Genomic DNA, 8,116 nt, shown 5'->3' on the forward strand with positions numbered 1-8,116 from the left:
ACAAAACAAAGTGATGATGATTAAGCAAATGATAAAAGATAAACCTCTAGATGTGATCATTGATTAGGGTGCTGTAGATATCAATTCATGATGCTAAGAACAATAATGCAATGCAAGTTACTCTTTAGTCTAGACTTCAAAAGCAGATTAATTCATTCCCATGACAATAATCCCTTTGCTAATCACTTAATCAAGTCTAACAACCATTAGATATAATCAAGCAATCAACAAGCATAATGCATCAAGCCTAATAAGTGACCAAACAATCTCTTAACCAAGAAGACTGAATCTTACACAGAAAGACATAGCAAGCAATCACATGATCTCAAACATTTCAACTTAGAACTCTAATCTAGACTAATCCTCTCATGAAGGCATTAACCTCTACACTAATCCACTTTCAAACCAAATTCCCATTTGTGAAATATGAACTAATGAGCATTAAGAAACAGTTATAATATGTCATTTATGCAATTAACAAACATTCCCATGGCATTAATGCATAAACCCTCAATTAGCTTTCATTCAGACATTTCATCAAACACCTTGTGGGTGGAGATTTGCCTAAGCTCTAGACCAGAGTGATGTGCAAAGATCTAGCATTAGGAACAGCTAACTAAGGAAATGAAATGAGAATCTAGTCCCTAAACATCATAAATCAAACATCTAAGCACCCTAATCTACACATCTAGAAGCTTAAAAGATGACTACTCACTAATCATGAAGAACACATCTAATCTTTTGCAAGAGATGATGTTAATCATGATTAGAAGCTGAAATGAGATGATGAGATGATAAGAAACAGACTTGGAATGATCAAATCCCTTCAGATATCTCTTAATCAAAAACGTTTTACACTAGAAAGGAAAGAAAACTAGAGAGAAAACTAAGTAGAAGATAAGATGTTTAGGGTTTTCTCCAAAAAGCTATATATACTAAGTGCTAATGGACCGGGTCAGCCCAGGACAGAATGGGTACTTACCCGGCTCAGTTGGGTCTGGTGGCTGGTGTGCCAAATGTTCAGGTGCTTCCCAAGTCGCAGGCCCAAGTCGCACAGCTATAGAAACAGCCTTGTGCGCCATAAATCCCTCAGCCTCAGCCGCATGCCTATCTAGGTGTAAACAGCGAATGTTTGTGCTGCTCAGGCTTCCTTCTTTTCAACTCGCAAAACCAGGACGCATTATGGAGATAGTATGTGTGCGAGATGGTCACTTCCATGCCCAAGTCGCATGCCCAAGTCGGTGTAATTTTCGAACACATGTGCTACATGGTTCCACTTCATGTCCAACTCGCAGGTCTATCTCGGACAGCATTGTGGACTTACTCAAATTTGATTCTGGAAGTCTCTGCCTTGCTCAGAGACTCCTTACACTAATCTCTAAATTCTAAACTTATTTCCAGAGCGTTGCATATTCATGGGTGCGAGTTAATCAAGTCGCAGTACCGTATCGTACAACCTAAGCCTTCTCGGACCTTTTTGCATTGAGGGGAGAGTAACTTCCAGGATACGGCTCCAAATGGCATGATTTCAACTGAATTGGAAAGACAACTCAAATCTCTCGAACTTTGGTGACGAAACTCTCAGGGCTTGGGAAGTGGAAGGTTCCCCGGAGGGATCATCTTTGTAGTACATTGACACGGTCAGAAAGAGGCTTCTAGACATGTGTCCATTCCGGAAACGTTATTTTCTTGCTCATGACTTAAAATTGAATGATCTCAAACGTTCTAGAAAGAGGACTCAAATATCTTAAATCTTGATGACGGACCTGTAGACTGAATCGGTCTGGAAGTGCATAGTCCTTTGCAATCTTCGGAGCTCATCGGGTCGGTCCAAAACGGTAGCGAGATAGGCGTGCCTTCCGGTGAGCTTAACTCTCTACTCACGCCTCCAAATCTTATGATTCCACCTGGTCTGGAAACATGATCCAATCTTCTCCAAATATTATGAAGCACTCGACAGCTGAATCGGACCGGAAGGTTCCCCGGACAGGCGATCATACAGGAGTATCGGATTGCTCCGGAATGGATGTGTGAGAGGTCTGTCTTCCGGTGAGCATATATTTCGGCTCAGTGCTTCAAATGCCCTGATTCAACCTGTCCTGGGTTCTTGACTCAATTATCTCCAAGTTTTCTGAAGACCCTGTAAGCTGAATCGGCCGGCAAGATCTTCCGGTGATGCAATTTCGGAAATGTATCTGCACCCGAGATTTTTAGCCGAGAGACTTGACCGCGGTACGTGTTTTTGGCCGAGAGAGCTACCCGCGGGAAGGATTTTGGCCGAGAATCTTCGGCCATCAGTACATCATTTTGTCGAGAAACCCAAAATTGCTCCTTTTCACGATTTTTGATAATTTCAACTCCATTTCTTCATCTGAATCACATCCTCCACTCCAAATAAACTCTAAAAGCACCTGTTTAACACTCCAAAACATGCAAAACTCTCTTGGACCTAATGCAATCTCATAAGTCCTAAAACAATGCCTAAAGACCTAAAATGCATGCAAATGAGACATGATTTGGACTAGAATATGTACATTAAATGATGCAATTTATGAATATATCAACTCCCCCACACTTATCATTTGCTTGTCCTCAAGCAAAAAGGAACAAATGAGAGGAAAAGGTTGAATGCATTGGGAGCTCATTTTTCCTTTGAAAGAGAAAAGTGACCACTAAGAGAATTCAAGTTCATGCTCAATATGCAATGCAAGACCATACTCTGATGTATCAACTCAACAGTAATCTCCACAAGTTCTCTTATTCCTCAACTCTTTGACATTCATTAAGCTCTTTACCAAGTGGATCAAATGATGCAATGTTCAAACAAGCAAAGTTTGGCTAGGGTAAGGTGATGAGACTAAAATGATCTCATCAGCGCCTGAGTGGGTTCAATGCAGCAAGGGGATCTCTCTAATGAATGATCAAACTTTGGCAGAATGCTAAAGGTAAAAAGCAACCTATGCATACAAGGGCAAGGACTCATCCCACCCCACACTCTACTCAAAGCTTTCTCACTTGCTCAACCTCTCAAGAACCTCACTTTCCACACTCATTTTCCTCTCACTAGGGGACTCACTTTTCATTTTCACACTCAAGTCTTGGAGTTCAAACTTTACATAGCTCTTTTTCACTTTCTTTTGTAACCTCTAGCCTCTTTTTCTTTCTTTTTAAAACATTTGAGCTCTTGAGCTTCTTTTCTTTTTGTTTTCGCCTTGAGGTTAGACTTTTTCTTTTCAAAACACTAGAGCTCACTTTCTTTGACTCAAAACTCCGAGACTGATTTCTTTTCTTTTTCTATCCCCTAGTTCTCACCATTCTCCTTTTATTTCCACTCATCTGTCCTTTTTCCACTCACCAACAAGTATTCCCCCACACTTAGTTCTTACCAAATCTCTCAGCTCCTTGATGATGGAACTTAACACTCAGTGAGACTTGCCCTTGTCGCTCTAAACCTAGCACTTTCTGCTAAGTTTGATCCAAGGCGGCCTTTCAATCACACACAAACACTTGGCTTGAAGGAAGGATGGGTTCAGGGTGAGGAAAACTGATCCAGATGTGGACTCAGCTATTTGAGCTAAGGAAGAGGGTGGTAAAAACAGGATTCTAGCTCAAATATGTATATAGTTATCCACAAGCTTATTCAAACAATGCATCACAAGATAATTTCAAGTCAAGTTCAAGGTTTTCACTTATTAGAGTTGAGTTCAATTCAAACTTGCTTCTCAGATTCAAACCATTTCAAGCCTTGCAAGCACAGAAGTCATTTCACAAGCATATTTAATCCAAGTTCTCAAAGTGATGTACTCTCAAGGAAAGAACCTATCATTACTCCCATGCACAATGAAACCTATATGATGCAACTAGACTCAATCTTAAAAATGTGAAATGCAGCTACATGAACATTTTTTGTGAAAATTTTTGATTTTTCAATTTTTTTTTTTTTTGGTTTTTATATGCACTAGATGCAGACTCAAGATGCAAATCAAAATAAGAACAAGAGAAAACATGGTTAGTAAACACAAAGCCTCTCCCCCACTCTTAAATAACACAGTCCCCTGTGTTATAAAAGCATGAGAAAGAGGGAAAATCAAATTCAAAAATGCAAATGACAAATGAAAAATGTTGAATGCTCATTTAAAAGTGTTTGGAGTGATACCTGGTGTGGTTTTTACGCAAAGGTGGAGTGAGTAGCTGCACCAGGTGAGGCTAGACATCACTGGAGTTGGGTTTAGCTTGGCCTGTACACCCTTGTGCGACATGGACTTGTCTTGGACCAACTCGCAGACTTAACCCGGTGTGTTCGGCGAGTATCTGTGCGACTTGGGACCACCTACTTCCTGTCTCGCATGCCCAAGTCGCACAAAACTCTCTCTTGCACGTCCTGGCCTCTTCTTCTATGCTGCGAACTGGCCTGATCTCCTGATGACCCGCATGTCCAACACGGTGTAATCCGCGAACGTTTATGCGGCCTGGGCAGACTCTGAACCATCTCGCACGCCCAAGTCGCACTTTTTAAACCTTGGACGACCTGTTTGCTTCTTCTCAGCGTGCGGCCTGGCATCCTATTAAATCAACTCGCAGGACCAATTAGGTGTAAACAGCGAACATTAGTGCGGCTTGGTCTCTCATGCATCCAACTCGCAGACCCAACTCGCAGAACAGCAACACTTAGCATTTTTCTTGCTCTCTTTTGCTGCTAGGTGAATAACTCGCAAGACCAAATAGGTGTTAACAGCGAGTTCTTGTGCGAGTTGGTATATGGCCTGACTGAGCCGCACACCCAAGTAGCACACAGGCGTCCATCAAGTTTCCATGCCTTAAACCCTTTTCTCAGCCTTCTCACATGCTTCATTCCACTTTGTCCCTGAGCCATAGCCTCCAAAAGTTGCCTGGGACCTGAGAACAGCTCACAAAACCCATCAAAAGATCCTAAAACATAAAAAGAAAGGAGAGAAAAAATTAAAAAGATTATATACAAGGATAAGCTTGGGGTGTCTCCCAAGAGCACTTTGTTTAAAGTCACTAAGTTTGACTTTGAAAAACCTGTTTTTAGCTGCGGTGAGGTTGAGCACTGATGCTTTTCAGCACTTCAATGGTCCTGAGCAAGAAAGCTGAGTTGGTTTGCTGCCTTTGGGAACCATTAGACCCTTGTCCTTGAGATCCCATCTTGAGACCTTTGTCCACCAGCTCTTGAATACCATCTGGGTCTTTATTAAAGATGGCCTTTGTGAGACAAGCCCTCACTTCAGCAAACAGACCTGGTTTCCCATTGCAATCCAGCTTATACTTCAAAGATCCATCATCATCAACCCAAGGAGTGAGATCAAAGTCTTGAGAAGAAATACCAGGTTTAATACTCTTGTCTTCTGATGCTGAGCCATCACTTTTGGTGTTAATCATCCTTAGATCACTAAGTGTAGGAGACCATGAGAGCAAGATGTCTTTTTCTCTGATCAATGGCTGTTCAGTCCCATCCTTGTAAACAGAGTTGGTGTGAGGTTCTTTTTCCATTTCCACAGCTGAGAGAGATTGGGATCCACCCAGAATTCCAGCACTGCCCACATTATTTCATCTCAAGTACCTTAGGCTGTTCTATCTCTTGGAAAACTGATCCACAGAACTCAGCTAAAAGAGGTGTAACAGGGTAAAAGACATCCTTATCCACTTTTGAAAGAACCACTGTTTGAGTATCAAAGTCAATCATTGCACCAGTGGTGTTTAGAAATGAAGTTCCAAGCAATAGGGGGAGCTTTTTGGTCTTCTTCATCTTCATGATGACAAAATCAGTGAGAATTATGCATTCACCAACCTGTAGTGGATTGTTTTCCAGAAACCCATATGGTTTCTTGGAGTAGGAATCTCCAAAGGTGATAGAAGAAGGGTAGGACGTTATAGACTTGACCTTTAGCTTGTCCATCATGTCCTTAGACATTATGATAACACTTGACCCTGAGTCACACAAAGCGTTCTCTACTTTAAAATTGCCAAGAGTGCAAGAGATGGTGAACTTCCCTGGGTTGCCTAGCTTTGGGAGGGAGGTGGGCTTCATCTGAGTTGATTCAGAGGTGGAGGCACTATCTGTTGGCTTTGCTTGACCAGGTGGCAGCTTTGTTGTTGCAATAGACCTTGAAGCATTCTCTTGCTGAACAGAAAAAACTGGACCGGCCGCCCCCACACTTTCATTCTCAATGTCCTCATTGAGTTCGTGTAAGAAGCCCATGAAATCCTCTATAATGGCATTATCATCCACATGAGTTTGTGCAGGTTCACTAGACACTTGACCATAGAGAAGGTCTTCTATTTCTTGCACAGCAGCTGAATGGTCATCATTGCAGTAGATGGCATTGCAGTAATCTTTTGAGTTTTGAAGAGCTTTACCAGGAAGAGAGACTTGTGGTTCAAAAGTTCAGATGCCCTTGTTCTTTTTAATAGCCTTTATTTCAGCTCCTAGTGTCTCCAGGTCGGATACCATCTTTTGTTGTCCTATTAAGAGCTGTTGGAGAACAACATTGAAATCAGGACTTTGTTGAACAGGTGGTGGGGAAAAACCAGGAGGTGGTGGCCTGTGTTGTAGGCTGACTTGATTTGTGAAGCTATTCCCTTGATTCTGAACCGCTGGTTGCTGAAAACCCTGTTGACCTTGGGAGTTACCTTGGTACTGATTCTGTTGAACAAAGCTTTGAGGAGGGTATATTTGGTCTTGGGGGTTGGCCACATTGTTGCTCCTATAGGACAAGTTCTGGTGTTTATTGAAGTTGTTGTAACCATTGAACTTGTTTTGATGAAGTGCAACTCCTCTTGAGTGAGACCCTCTTCATTTGTATTTGTGAAGCATCTCTTTTCCTCACTCACATAGTTTATAGGCTTTTGAGTGGCAGCTAGGGCTTTGTCAAGCTTGATATTCAGCACTTTGATCTTCTCTTCCAGCCCTTGGTGTCTACCAGAATCTTCTTCTCTATAGCTTCTATCATAATCTTCCCCATAAGTGTCTTGGCTCATGGCTAAGTTCTCAACAAGTTCCATAGCTTCATTGATTTCTTTTGCCAAGAAATTTCCATTTGATGTTATGTCCAACTGAATCCTGATCTTAGGAACAGCTCCTCTATACAAGGTGCTAAGGAGAGAGGCTTCTGAAAAGCCATGATGTGGACACTTATTTGTGTAGCTTCTAAACCTGTCCAAAGCTTCTCCAAAGGTCTCATTAGAATGTTGAGTGAAGCTGGAAATATGGTTCCTTAGCTTTGCAGTCCTTGAGCTTGATAAGAACTTGGATAGAAAGGCAATCTTGCATTGCTCCCATGTGTGGATGGATCCTCTTGGGAGGTTCTTTTCCCAATGATGTGCCTTATCTCCAAGGCTGAATGGGAACAATCTCAGTTTGAAGCTGTCTTCAGATACCCCATTGATCTTAGTGAGATCACAAACTCTGTCAAACTGATCCAGATGCTCCAAGAAATCCTCCATAGGTAAGCCATGGAACTTTTGATTCTGAACCATATTGATCAAAGAGGCCTTCACCTCAAAGTTGTTGTTTTTGACTGGAGGTGGCCTGATTCCTGCTCCATACTGGTGTGAATAAGCTCGGTCATTCTCACCAACAAAGACTGGTGGTGCCTGATGACGTATGGGTGGGTTTGGGTGGGGCTGTGGTGGATTAACCTGAGGTCGGTCTTGGTGCTGGTTCCATAGAGCTTGTCCCTGATGGACAGGAGCTTGTTGAACCTGAATTCCAATCCCATCACCAGCTCTTTGACCGTGATCAGCTTCTTGAGCCTGATGCTCATTCCCAACTTGCTGATCCATTACAAACCTTTCCAAGTGAACAGCTCTTTCTCTTTGTCTTCTTGCTTGGCTTCTTGTGATCATAAACCTGAAAACAAAGACAGAACTTGAAAGGTGATCAGTAAAACAAAAGAAACTTGATCTCAAAAACTATATCAGAAACTAATGCTAACAATCCCCACACAATATGGCAAATGCGCCAATTGATAACTAAGGTTTTCAAGGCCTTAATAAGGGTTATCAATCCCCTTGTCAAAGTAGTATAAGGGCTGTCAATCCATATGTGTGGTAGTTAGGCACTAGTTTATAAGACAAGTTCTTAAGTCAAGTGAAA

General features: G+C 41.9%; 1 non-coding gene across 1 annotated transcript; it reads left to right on the top strand.

The window, feature by feature from the left end:
- Nucleotides 1–7,135: 7,135 nt before the first annotated feature.
- On the top strand, nucleotides 7,136–7,242 carry LOC112084877. The gene has a single exon (XR_002898534.1). It is a non-coding gene; the product is annotated as a small nucleolar RNA R71 (small nucleolar RNA).
- Nucleotides 7,243–8,116: the final 874 nt, after the last annotated feature.

The sequence above is a fragment of the Eutrema salsugineum genome, unplaced genomic scaffold (assembly GCF_000478725.1).
Source record: "Eutrema salsugineum unplaced genomic scaffold, Eutsalg1_0 scaffold_4, whole genome shotgun sequence".
Taxonomy (NCBI): domain Eukaryota; kingdom Viridiplantae; phylum Streptophyta; class Magnoliopsida; order Brassicales; family Brassicaceae; genus Eutrema; species Eutrema salsugineum.